Genomic DNA, 14,050 nt, shown 5'->3' with positions numbered 1-14,050 from the left:
TGGGGCCGACAAGCAGTTTGCTGCTGCCATGCACAGGCTGGAACCCTTCCACCCCTAATGGACCAGAAGCCATGAGCGCCATCGGCCACCGTGCAGGATGCACACCCAGCCCCTCCCGGGTGATTGATGAGATGGGTGCTGAGGCAGGAGTACTGACTGACAGATGGCCTTTCCAAGTCGTGGTCAGGATGCGCTAGAATCCTTCCGCACAAGCCTGAGTCAGGAGCAGAGACCTCAGAAGTGGACGGAGGAAAAAGAGCCGGGCAGAATGTGATACTGACACCTGACATAAGAGATGGTCTGAGGCAGCAGACACGGAAAAGCAGCTGAGGGGTTTAGGAGAACCTGGCTGGTGGAAGGGGAGCCATTGGATGAGCAAATTCATCTCAGGGAAAGTCAGGGTCAGGAGTAAAGTCTCAAAGGCCCCATCCGTCTCGCCTTCTCTCCGCAGCCTCTGCCTTCCCCGTTTCTTCTGGACGAGACTGTGCCCATCACCTCCGGGCTCAGTCCTGTGGGGTTTCTGCTCCAGTCCTCGCTGGGCCAAGAGCACTGCAGGCCCAGGGGATTTAGAGATCAGAGCTTTCCTGGGGGGCAGGGGGAGGCCTATAGGTTACACAGTACAATTCCTTTTTTATTATTGTGGTAAAATATATATTAACATTAAATGTACTGTTTTAATCACTTTTAAGTGTCTAGTTCAATGACATTAAGTATATTCACATTACTACACAACCATCACCCCCATCCATCTCTACAACTTCTTCATCTTCCCAAACAGAAAAACTGTCTCCATTAAATATTAACTCCCTATCTCCTCCCGCAGCCCTTGGTAACCATCTTTCTACCTTTTGTCTCTGTGAGTTTGACCCCTCTAGGTACCTCGTTTAAGCAGATTCATCTATTTGTCCTTTCATGTCTGGCTTGTTTCACTGAGCATATTGTCCTCAAGGTTCATCCATGCTGTAGCATGTGTCAGAATGTCTTTCCTTCTTACGCCTATATACTATTCCATTAGATGTTTACACCACAATTTCTTTATCCATTCATCTCTCGAAGGACATTTAGGTTGTTTCCAACTTTTGGCTATTGTGAATAATGCTGCTATGAATGTGGGTGTACAAATATCTTTTTGAGTCCCTCTTTTCAATTCTTTTGAGTATAAACCAGAAGTGAAATTGCTGGATGGTGTGGTAATTATGTGTTGAATATCATTAGGACCTGTTGCACTGTTTTCCACAGGGGTTACATTCCCACCAGCAAAGCACCAGAGTTCCAATTTCCCCACATCCTTGCCCACACTTGCTTTTCTCTGTTCCACCCCCTCCTTTTTTAAAAATGATAGCCGTCCTAGTGAGCGTGAAGTGGCATCTCACTGTGGTTTTGATTTGCATTTCATGTTGAGCATCTTTTCATGTGCTTATTGCCCATCTGTGTATCTTTGGAGAAATGGCCATTCAAGTCCTTTGCCCATTTTTTACCGGTTTTTTGTTTGTTTGTTTGGTCTTTTAGTTTTAGGTGGTCTTTATATATTCTGGATATTAATCCTTTAACAGATAGATAGATGATTTGCAAATATTTTCTCCCATCCTTTGAGCTGCCTTTCATTCTGTTGATAGTGTCCTTTGATGCATAAAGTTTTAAATTTTGATAAAGTCCAATTTTCCTATTATTTCTTTTGTTGCCAGTGCTTTTGGTGTCATATCAGAAATCATTGCCAAATCCTATGTAATAAATTTCCCCCTAGGCTTTCTTCTAAAAGTTTAGTATTTTTAGTTCTTAGGTTTAAGTCTTTGATCCATTTTGGGTTATTTTATATATAGGGTATAATGTAAGGGTCCAACTTCATTCTTTTGCATGTGAATATCCAGTTTTCTCAACACTATTTGTTGAAAAGGCTGTCCTTCCGTCATTGAAGGGTAGTACCCATTCTTCTTTGACTTCGGTTGATTTTGTTCCCCTAAACCCTACGGATTCCATGTAGCTCTAGGTAGATTTAAACGTCCCTGTTGCAAGTCTGACTGTGTTTTTTACCTTTGGGATCTGCCACCCCCTCCAGGCATTCATAGGAGCCAAACGTAGAGTGGACATTAGGTTGTCTGGTCAGTCCATACGGTAAAATTTACACAGTTAACATTAGCCTTGAAAATCCTTATATCATCTCAAGTTACACTGAATGACACCTCTCAGTGAGACAGTCAGAACTGGTTTCCCCTCCTGTGTTGGAACTGACTGCTTGGGGTGGGGGAGGTGGGGGAGTACTGAGCATCAGATGCAGTGGTTGGCCTGCATTTAGGAGCCATTTTTTAATAAAAAATATGGATCTAGATCAACAAAATCACTTCCAGATGGCAAGATGCTCACAAGATGTGCTGCCCAGATGCAGAGGTTGCCCGCGGGAACAGCAAAGCCCCTGCTCCCACTCACTGCTCGTCCCAAGACATCTGCCCGTGGGGTAGCAGGTGTGCTGGCGGCACCAGAATGTGGTTTTCTCTCACTCTGCAGATGAAAGAGGTTTAATTGTGCCAGCTAAAAGGCATCTAGTGTGTCTCCACTATGAGCCACAGGTGTGGGCCCCTGGCTTGTGGATTTGAGAATCGCTCCTGGTCTACATTTGTCCTGCTCCGCTTTGGGGATACCTTGCCCTTCCGACCTCGGTGTGGTTTTGGCCCTGGCTCCACTCCTGGCTTAACTGCTCCCTGTGATTTGGCTTCTGGATGGCTGGAACTCTTTGGTTCTTGGATTGTTGTCTGCTGAGACTTGGTTTGCCCTCAGATTAACTTCTCGGCTTGGACTGCCGGGTTGTGGAGCTCACGTTCACAACTAAAGGGGCTGCCGCGCCCGCTTAGCCAGGCGCTTCTCCTACCTCCCTCCTTCTCCAGAGAGCCCACGCTGGAGGGTTCCCAGACTTTTGGACTTTCCCACATTGGCCCCGTTGCTACTTGGATTCTCGGGGCTGGGCTCCTCTCTGGGACATCCTGGTCCCTCTTGAGTGAGGAAGAAAACTTTCCACATCACTTCTGAAATTCCATCTGAGATCTTGTTACCCAGCCTCCTAGTCCGGCCCCAACAAGGATCCTCCTGCTGGTGTCGCTCGCGCCAATGGAAGGAGGCTCTGGAGCACGTGATCCTGAGTCAGGCGGTGGGCGGGGCTGCTCTGCAGGGGTCCTGTCCTCGGGGAGGGGCGGGGAGGCGGGGGGAGGGGCGGGGAGGCGGGGGGAGGGGCGGGGAGGCGGGGGGAGGGGCGGGGAGGCGGGGGGAGGGGCGGGGAGGCGGGGGGAGGGGCGGGCTGGCTCACAGGGCCTGTGCAGGCGCAGCTGCTGCTCACGCCCCTAATCACAGAGCAGGGCGCAGCGTCTCTGCACACGGCCCGCCCGCCATCTTGAACTGAGTGTGGTGGGCGGACCTTCTGCACACGTCCCTGAGCCGAGCTGTCGGCGCCGCCGTTTTGCACCAGGAAACCTGGTCTGAGGTGTTGGCGGTTTGCGAGGCACCTGCACGCGGTGCCCTGGGAGCTGGTGGACTAGACTCAGCGCAGAGGAAACAAGGTTAGACTTTGTTTTTTTACCCAGGTTCTATTTTTATTTCTCGTGAGTTGTTAATGGGATTTGCCAGTGACAACATGAGTGGCCACCGCAGACCCTGAAGCCACCTCTTCTGGATTCTGTTTCCCTTTGCTCTTGGTTTGGCTCATGTGTCCACTAGTGAAAGGTCACAGCTGGCTCCTCAGGGGGACTCTGCCCCCGGGGAGGTTGGCCCTTCCCAGTGCTGCCGCGGCCTGAGGTTCCGGGCCGACCGGCTCATTCCTCCGCGAACCGCGAGGGCCTCTCACCACCGGTTCACGGTCAGAAGCCAAACCCGACAAACCAAATCATAGCAATAGTTTCCAGGTGCGCGGCGGTCATGGCTGTTTCTGCCGAGAGGCTGGGCCTTCCATCCCAAGTGTGGCCGCCTCCGGGGCTGGTGGGGAAGCCAGTGAAGCAGAGGCTCCCTCTCAGCGGCGGGAGCGGAGGCGGACACCTGTGGTCCCCGCCCGTCCCCAGCGCCCAGACTTCCCGGTGGGGTCTCCGCGCAGCTCCTGAGGGGCCATTGCCTGACCACCTCCCCGCGCCATCCCTGTGCACGATGGTCAGTGGCTCACCTCCACCACCCGTGGAGGGAAGGCACTGAAGTCCCTGATTCGTGGTCAGTGGGAGCAGAGCTCCGGAAAGCTCCAGCACCTTGCCCCGGGCACCCAGCTGGTGTCCGGACAACCCTGTCCTGCCTGATTTCAAAGCTCGTCTTCTGACGCCCCACCACACAGGTGCCCAGCAAAATGCTCCAGTAAGTAAATCTCATCTCTGCTGCTTTCAGCTTTTTTCCCCCTCCCCTCACACTCCATCCACGAAGCCACAGTTCACTACAGGGCCTCATTTGGCCCTGGGCTCTTGGGTGGAATCCTAAACTACAGTTCTTCCCCTCATTTTTCTTCTCGTTCTGAAATAATTGGCCCCGGGGCCATCTCAGCAGGCTTGGCGGTGGACCGCGTAATTCATAACTCAAAATGGCTGCAGCGTTAATAGGAGATAATGGCTCCAGATGTCTTCCCTTTTCTTAAAATGTTTCCGCTTTAACAAAACTCTAGCTGCGAGGACTGTTGGGAGGAATTCGAGGTAGGTCACAACCCTGGAATGGAAAATATTTTTGCATACACCTCGTTGATACCCTGCAAATCTCAAGTCACACGACAGGCCAGTGCAGATGGGTGGGGACCACAGCTGACGGGCCCCTTGGCAGGGAGAGGGAAAGCCATCCTCTCCTTCCCGGCTCCCTTTCCGTAAGTGCTGTGACGAGATGGAACGATTTTGTGGTCAGCACGGTAAGCACTTTGATGGGATATATGAGATCAGAGACATTGAAATCACCTTCAAGGAGCCAGACAGAAAGGCAGGGTGACAGAGCGGCAGGCGACCGCCTGGAGCAGGCAGACGGGGTTTATGCACAAGATTTGCATATGCCCTGTGCAACCACCACCCTCTCTGGGCCTTGGTTCCTTGAGACAGGGATAATACTACTTAATTCACAGGTCTGCAAGATTAAGGGAGTGCTCTGCACAATTAGTTACACGTGTCCTGGAAGAGCCTTCAGCAAATGACATCTCAGAAAGTGCAAAATGCCACTGAACTGTTCATTTTTCATGTTATGTATGTGTTATAGGCCCCCCATTCACATGTTGAAACCCTAATCCCTAATGAGATAATGAGATGGTATTTGGAGGTGGGGCCTTGTGGAGGTTACTAAGTCATGAGAGGGAGGCCCTCCTGATTGGATTCGTGCCCTGATAAGAATAGGGGGGAGAGAACTAGCTGCTTGTTGCTGCTTTTCACCAGGTGGGGGCTCAGCAGGAAGATGAGGACGAGAGCTCGTGGACACTGGATCTGCCGGACTTGATCCTGGACGTCCAGCCCCGAGAACTGTGAGAAGTAAGTGTCTGGTTTAAGCCCCGCCGTCTGTGGTATATTTGTTACGGTGCCCGAGCTGATGAAAATGGTGTATTTTAGCACAGTTTTAAAAGTTCGAGTGACACAGTTGACCTTCTGGAGTCCTTTCCTTGTTCTTCCCAGTTAAGATAATTCCTTGGGGTGATACCTACTCCTTCTGTCACATTTTAGCCAGATGTCACAGTGTCTGGGGTGCAGGCTGGATCTCCTTTTCTGGAGTGGCGATTTAGGACTTGTCCAGGCTGGGCCTCGTTCTCACCCTGAAGTGGCGGTTCTGACATAGAAGATGGCAGAGTTGATACAGGCATGAGCATAAGCCCTTTGTGGGCCTTGTGGTGGGAGGGGGCAGCACCTGGGCTTGTCCACCCAAATGTACACTGAGAACCAGACGGAGTGACTCTGCCAGCCAGGAAGCCACCGTCCCTGCATCACGAGCATTGGCTGGTGGGAGCCGGCCCATCATCAGGTGAGATCACCTGAGAACCCCTAAGATGTAGCTGGCACAGAGTGCCGCAGAGCCAGCAGCCTCTCCCTCTTGTGTGGCTCCAGTCACACTTGCCTCTTGGCAATGAGTGGACATGAGCCATAGCAGGACATGGGCCCAGAGGCCCCTGGACAGGTGACTCTAGCTGAGCCTCAAGAAAAACAGATTTGCAAAGAAACAGTGGAGATGACATCTCCTGACAGATGGGGACCCTACATGGGAGCATCGAACCTTGGAGCTGGACAGCAGGGTCTTGGGGAGGTGGTGGGGAAAACAGTCAGGAGCTATCTCCTTGCTGAAGGTGGCTGGAAGGCACAGAGGCGATGTGGAGGAGGCAGAAGTGCCAGCAAGAAAGAGCGACAGGGCTTCAAGGGAGTTCCTTGATTTGTGAACAACCTGATAGCAGGCAGGAAGCAAGCCCAGAAAGCCCAAATGCCATTGACTCAGGGTAGCCCGGGGCTGGTGTGAAGTCCAGTAAAGCAGGGCTTCCTTCCCACCATCAATGGATTCTTTAAGAGACTATTTCTAACATGTGGCAACATGGACGAATCTCAAAAACATTACGTTGAATGAAAGAAGGTAGGCAGAAGAGTACATGTGGTGTGATTCCATTTATGATGAAGTTCAAGAAGAGACAAAACATCTAGGCTGGTAGAAATGTGAGCAGTTACATTCTGGCTAGGGATGGGTTGTTGGTAGGGATTGGCTGGAAGGGGAACTAGGGAACATTCTGGGCTGATGGGAATGTTCTCTGTCTCTATTGGATGGTGGTTACCTGAGTGTAAAATTGAATGAACGGTACATTTAAAATCAATGCATTTTACCGATGTAAATTATAACCCAATAAAATTAGTAAATACACACACAATCATGTCCAGTTACACAGAGCATTGTGCTAGGTGTCTATAAGCTACAAGCATAAATCAAACAAGAACCTGCCTTAAGGAAATAGAAAGTAAACAATTGTATAGATAAGATAAAAGACATGGTGCCCACAAGTCGTTGTACAAGATAGCCGATAGCCGGGACTTCCCTGGCGGTCCAGTGGTTAAGACTCTGCGTTTCCACTGCAGGGGGCACAGGTTTGATCCCTGCCTGGGGAACTAAGATCCTGCAGGCTGCTCGGCGTGGCCAAAAAAAAAAAAAAAAAAAAAAAAAAGAATGCCTGGGACACTCACCTGGGCCTGTACTGCTTGTGGTGAGCCCCACAGACATTTCCCCAGCTGGAGCCAATGTTGTAGCTGGACGCCCTTGTGGGTCTTATTATAAAAAGAAAGATAGCTGGTAATATTGTCCCTAAGAGAAGTAGGTATAAAATGACATATCGGAAGTCAGAGGAAGGAGGATGACTTCTGGCTGGAAGAACTGTGGTGGGCTTCATAGAGGAGGCAGCGTTTGAGCTGGACTTGGAAGGAGTTGGGAAGGAGTTGGACAAGAACATTCTGGGTAGAAAAAGCAGAATAAAGGCAGAGAGAGAGAATGTCTAGGAAGCCACAAATAGGTCCATTTGGTTGAGATGTAGATCATGAGACAGGAGCAATGGAAAAGATTAGGAAGCAGAGAAGTAGGTAGGATCTATTTGTACAAGGTCTTGAATGTCAGGCAAGAGTATGAATTTTATTAGGCAACTGAGGGGTTTTTATTTTTGCGTTGCAAATTTGTTTTTATTTTTTTTTTGTTTTTATATAATTTTTAAATTGTATAAAAATTTTTCCATTTATAGTTATTACAAAATATTGGCCATATTCCCTGTGTAGTACAGTACATCCTTGAGCCTATCTTACACCCAATAGTTTGTACCTCCCACTCCCCTACCCCTATATTGCCTGCCCCTACCGTAACCACTAGTCTGTTCTCTATATTTGTGAGTCTGCTTCTTTTCTGATTTATTCACTAGCTTGTTGTATTTTTTAGTCTACATATAGATGATATCATACAATGTTTGTCTTTCTCTGACTTATTTCACTTAGCATAATGCTCTCCAAGTCCATCCATGTTGCTGCAAATGGGAAAATTTTGTTCTTTTTTATGGCCGAGTAGTATTCCTGTGTGTGTGTGTGTGTGTGTGTGTGTGTGTGTGTGTGTGTGTGATCTTTATCCATTTATCTGTTGATGGACATTTAGGTTGTTTCCATGTCTTGGCTATTGTAAATAATGCTGCTGTGAACATTGGGGTGCATGTATCTTTTCAAATTAGTGTTTTTGGGTTTTTTTCGGATATATATGCAGAAATGGAATTGCTGGGTCATATGGTAGTTCTTGTAGCTTTCTGAGAAACCTTCATACTGTTTTCCATGTGGCTGCACCAATTTACATTCCTGCCAACAGTATACGAGGGTTCCCTTTTCTCCACATCCTCGCCAACATTTGTTATTTGTGGACTTTTTGATGATACCTATCCTGACAGGTATGAGGTGGTATCTCGTGGTTTTGATTTGCATTTCCCTGATTAGCGATGTTGAGCATCTTTTCATGTGCCTGTTGGCCATCTGCATTTCCAACTGAGGGGTTTTTAGCAGGGATGAGACATTGGTGTGATGTGCACATTGGTGTGTGTTAGACTTGGGGAGGGGGTGTCGCTGTGCTCGGTTTTTATGGCCATCTAGTGTCTTGCTACCCAAAGAGTGATCCATGACCGGCAGCACTGGTACCGCCTGGGAGCTTGTTAGAAAGGCCCACTATCCAGTCAGTCATACCTAGTGAGTCAGACTCTGCATTTTAATAAGGTCCCCAGGTAATTCTCATGCACATTGAAGTTTAAAAAGCACTGGTCTGCATGTCAGACAGTGGAATTGGGGTCTTGTGTGGGGACAGGGGGCTCTGAATCAGTCCTTCGTTACCTAAAATCCTGAGCACAATAGTGGAATATGTGTAGATAACGGATGTTCACGGTGTCTTCTGAAGTGGCTGGAAGAATAGTTCATTTCTGGAGCCTGGGGAAAAGCAAACAAAATCCAGCGTAAGGAAAGGGGTAAAAGATCCGAAACAGAAATGCTATGCTCCTCCATTTCACTGGCTTCTTACAGTGAAAGCCTCTGTGGGTTAGTAATGGGAGAATCAATATTCCTGTACCACAGTGAGTAGAAGTCAGGATTATTTCATTTGAATAATTTATCATCCCCCTGCATTAGAAATTGAAGACTTGCCAATTATTGAGGCTTTTAAAAGGTTATGGTCCCTTTCTATCCCTTCCTGGCTGCCATTTTAGGCCAGCTCTCCATATGCTTTGCCAAACTTTGTCAAGATAATTCCAGTTTTTTTTTTTTTAAAAAAAGCAACTTTCTCCTCTGTGAATTCTCCTGCTTTGGATCCCCAGTTGGCCAGCACCATAGTCTTGACTTGTTAATGAGGAAGCAAGGGCCAGGAAAAGATAGGTCTGCTCCACTCAGAGACCAGCTCCCTTCTCCTTTCTTCACGGGGTGGTCAGCCTCACTGGGACTCCTGCATTACCTCCCCGTGAGTGATGGAGAAAAGACAGAAAGGGAGAAGACTGGACTGCTCTGAACACACTAGGCACACAGTGAAGGTGTAGGAATCTACATTTTCTACCCCACCCAGACTCACAGGGAATATTCTGGAGATAGGTCATGTTCTCCTTGACCCCAAATCTGACATCAAGTCTCAGGGAGTGCCTTATGGTTCCTAAATAAGTCACGAACTAAATAGCAACAACCCACAATGCTGAGTACACACTCCCAGGCTGTCCTCTGATGAGCTTTAGCAGGTGTGCTTTAGTGACTGGATTGGGTAAAACAAACCCATGTACGGCAGAGAAAGGAGCTCACTGAGGGCAGGACATCTCGCCTGGGCAAGGGGGTCAGCCTGCAGCATCGTTGTGCTCTTCCTGGAACCAGCTGCATGACTTTGATGAATTATTCCATTGATTGGAGTCTTAGTTCCTCATTTGCACAATGTGGATAAAACAATGCCATGTTGTAAGGACTAGGGGAGAACCACTGAGATGGCGTTCTACAGCCACATTAACACCAGCAGCCACTGACAAAATCCAGGCCCATACGAGCATCTGTGGAGCCCACGAGGCCCTTAGTTAAATGCCATGAGGAGCCCATTCCTCTTGTACCAAGAAGCAAATAGGCTCCCATCTCCTTCAAAGAGTGGCTTGGGAGCATTGGGTGAAGAAAATGGGAATGGACTAAATTTACTTTGAGTTTATCTTTAGGGGAGGTATTCTTTTCCATGACCCAGCCCATCAAACACCACTGTCTCAAGATTGGCTCAGGCAGACCAGGCTTCACTGGATGCCCAGGATCTGGACCCCGACCTCCCTGCCCTTGGAGGCTCCCTCAGCAGCTCTCTCCTTGGGGGTTGTGGGTAGAGCAAGAAGAGAGCTCTGGGGTCCTCATTCATGTTACTCCTGTTGGGTTAGAACCTCCCCAGGAAAGAGGAAGAAAAGTGATTACAAGACTCTTACCTTGGGCCTCCCTGGTGGCGCAGTGGTTAAGAATCCACCTGCCAATGCAGGGGACACGGGTTCGAGCCCTGGTCCGGGAAGATCCCACATGCCGTGGAGCAACTAAGCCCGTGCGCCACAACTACTGAGCCCGTGTGCCACAACTACTGAGCCCGTGTGCCACAACTACTGAGCCCGTGTGCCACAACTACTGAGCCTGCGCTCTAGAGCCCGCGAGCCACAGCTACTGAGCCCACGTGCCACAACTACTGAAGCCCACGTGCCTAGAGCCCATGCTCCACAACAAGAGGAGCCACCGTGATGAGAAGCCCGCGCACCGCAACAAAGAGTAGCCCCTGCTCGCCGCAACTAGAGAAAGCCTATGTGCAGCAACGAAGACCCAACGCAGCCAAAAATAAATTTAAAAACAAGAAAAAAAGAGTCTTACCTCCTCCATTTGGTAAGTTGCTAACCTAAACCATCTCTAAAGATCTTCCAAAAGTCAAAATTGCAGGACTGTTTCAGAACTCGTACAGATTTTCTGGTCTGTGTTAGAATGTGTGAAAACTACCTCCAGTGTCAGCAAAAGAAGAATCTTTCCAAGACTAAGTCACTCAAAAGAAGTTACATTCTTTGGGGGGAATCTATGAGGTGCAGTTTTGTTGAGAAATAAGATTGACCTAGAAAGATGATTTTTCCCATTCATGTGGTCACATTTCTGCTTGTGAATTTATAACGTCTGCCTGCATTCCTGTTTCTGTATGTATGCATTCATCCATTCAGTAAGTAAGTGTGTTTGCCATGCACTGTGCCTGTGGGGTGACAGCAGAAATGAGAGAGAGATGGTCCCTGCCCTCAGAGAGCTTACCCTGCAGGACGTCAGGCTGTCAGCCTGGTCCTAAGCTCCGGAGTCCATCCTTTGCCCAACTGGAAGAAAGTTAAAGCACTCTCAATGGCTCCCCATGTCATCTTCGCTGTCAGCCCCGCTCTGACCTTGAACGCTGGTTTCAGTAAGCAGGCACTCATCTTCCCTCTGCAGGTGGCAGGTGGACCGTGTGGTGGGCGAGCTCTGGGACCTGACAGGCAGGGCTCCAGCCATGTCTCAGCTCTTTACAAGCTGTGGGGTTGGACTTCGGATGAGTTACAGAAATCCTCTAAGCTTTAGTGTCTTGGCTGTCAGATGAGTTTGTTGGGAGGCTTACACGAGCTGACTTTTGAGAAGTGCTGGGTTCAGGGCCTCACACAGTGAGGATCCGGTAAATGATGGCTGCTGTTGCTATTATCCCCTGTGTTTATTTGACCGGTCCTGTCCTGTAACCAGGTGCTGGAGTCTCTGCCCTAGTATCCTGGCCTAGCTGAGACTAGCATCTTGCCCGTCAATTTCCACATCAACTTAACGTTATAAAATGTGCAGACATGAAGAAAAGTTGAAGGAATTTTAGATGACCACCCATCTACCATCCACCTAGACTTTGCTATTAATATTTTACCACCCTTGTTTTTTCACATATTTATCTATTTATCATCCCTCTTTCCATCCATCAATACTTGTACGTTTTTGGATGCATTTGTTTTTTTCTTTTGAGGTGGTTGTTTTTTGAGTTTTGATAACTGCCTAAATCAGTGTTACCCAAACTCTGACCTGTCAAGGTCAGGACATTCACATACCCTAGGAAGTCCCCTCACACACTTTCCCATGATTCCCAGCTCCTTCCTCCCCAGAGGCACCACTGATCTGATATTTTTTGTATGGTAGAGTTTTCTTTTTTTTTTCTGATAGATACTTTTCTTTTCATACAGTAGTTTTGCCTATTCTAGAATTTCAAATATATGGAATCATACAGTACATACAGTAACACATGCTCTTTTTGGTCTGGCTTCTTTCACACAGCATGATGTTTTTGAGAGTCATCCATGTGGTTTTGTGTATCACTAATTTGTTTCTTTTTCTTGCTGAGAACTGTCACACTGTATGAACATACTGCAGTTTGTGTATCCATCTCCCTTTTGACAACACCTGGGAGTTTCCAGTTTGGGAGGTTATAAATATGAGGACACCTGGGAGTTTCCAGTTTAGGATGTTATAAATATGACAACACCTGGGAGTTTCCAGTTTGGGATGTTATAAATACGAGTGATCTTTCATAGGTCTTTTGTGGACAGATGTTTCATTTCATTTGGATAAACGCCTAGAATGGAATTTCTGGGCTATAGGGTAGGTATGTGTTTAGCCTTACAAGAAACTACCAGCTACCACTCTATACCCTCCAACAGTACATGAGGTCTAGTTGCTTCACCTCCTCTCCAACGTTTGGTGTTAGTGATTTTAATTTTAGCCATCCTGGTGCCTGTGTAGTGGTATCTCTTGTGGTTTTAATTACTTGCATCTCCCTGACAACTAGTGGTATTGAGCAATTTCTCATGTGCTTATTGGCCATTTGTATACCTAAAGTATCTGATCAATTCTTTGACCATTTTAAATTGGGTTGCCTTTTTATTATCGAGTTATAGGATTTCCTTATTTATCCTAGATTCTAGTCTTTAGTTTTCTGTTTTATCTAAGTCTATGGCTTGCCTATTCGTTTTCATAACAGTCACTTGATAATCAAAAGTTTTTAATTTTGATGAAGTCTAATTTATCTTTTCTTTTTCTTTTATGGTCACTGTTTTCTCTTTCCTGCCTAAGAAGTGTTTCCCTATTTTTAAGGCATAAAGATGTATGTTTTCCCCCAAAAGCTTTATTAACATTTTCTGTATATTGGGAGGTAGGTTTTGAGGTTTATTTTTTCTGCGTATCGGTTATTTCTACACCATTTGTTGAAAAGGCTTTCCTTTCTTTGTTGTGTTGCTTTGACACCTTTGTCAAAAGTCAAGTGAACTTTGGCTTCTGTCCAAGATGGTGTAACTGGCACCAGATTTATCAGAGGCATAAAACACTACACACCTGGACAAACTCTAGGAGACAGTGTTTTCGACATTGGACAAGAGGCAGTACAGAAAAGTCAGCCCTGAATGAGGGGAGACGAGTGAGGTGAGCCCACGATGGCTTCCGCTGACCACCTGGAGGGTCTCCAAGCTGCAGCATGGGAAGGGGGGCCCAGACAGGGCCTAGTGGTCTCCCTGAGTTGAGGAGTCAGAGGAGAGGGGAGGTGAAGGCAGGTAGAATTTCTGAGGCAGAATGCCAGGGAGGGGAGAGGGGCTCTGAGAGCTGCAGAGGGCCTGGAGGTGGGGCTGCGCTGGCCGGGCAGTGGGTGAGGGTGGTCAGCCCGTGATGTCAGCACAGGTCGGCTTTGGGTTTGTGGTTCCCTGGATGCTGCATTGTCCTGCCCTCCAGCGCTGGGCTGCTGGTGCTTGCGCCTCCTGTGGGGTCCGTGGTGTCGGGGGTTTCCTGGGTGCCCCTGTGCCCCCCTCGCGGGGGCCTCTCTCCAAGACTGTTGCGGTTCCGTACCCTGTGTTAGGCTTGTGGGGGGAGGTGGGGGGTCTCAGTTCCTCTGGTCCTTCCTTCTGCTCGGCCCCCATCTTTGAGTGATGCCCGATAGAGGCCATGGAAAAGAGCTTGTTTGCAAGTGCAGACCACCATCCTTGTGCCCGGGCATCTGGTTACTCTAAATTGTCATGCTGAGGCCACACTTAAGAATTTGTTCACATTTTAGCTGTTTTCCTCCCCCCTGATTTCTG

Source organism: Eubalaena glacialis, chromosome 15 (assembly GCF_028564815.1).
Source record: "Eubalaena glacialis isolate mEubGla1 chromosome 15, mEubGla1.1.hap2.+ XY, whole genome shotgun sequence".
Classification (NCBI taxonomy): domain Eukaryota; kingdom Metazoa; phylum Chordata; class Mammalia; order Artiodactyla; family Balaenidae; genus Eubalaena; species Eubalaena glacialis.
The sequence above is the reverse complement of the archived record's forward strand: the minus strand, read 5'-3'. Positions refer to the sequence as shown.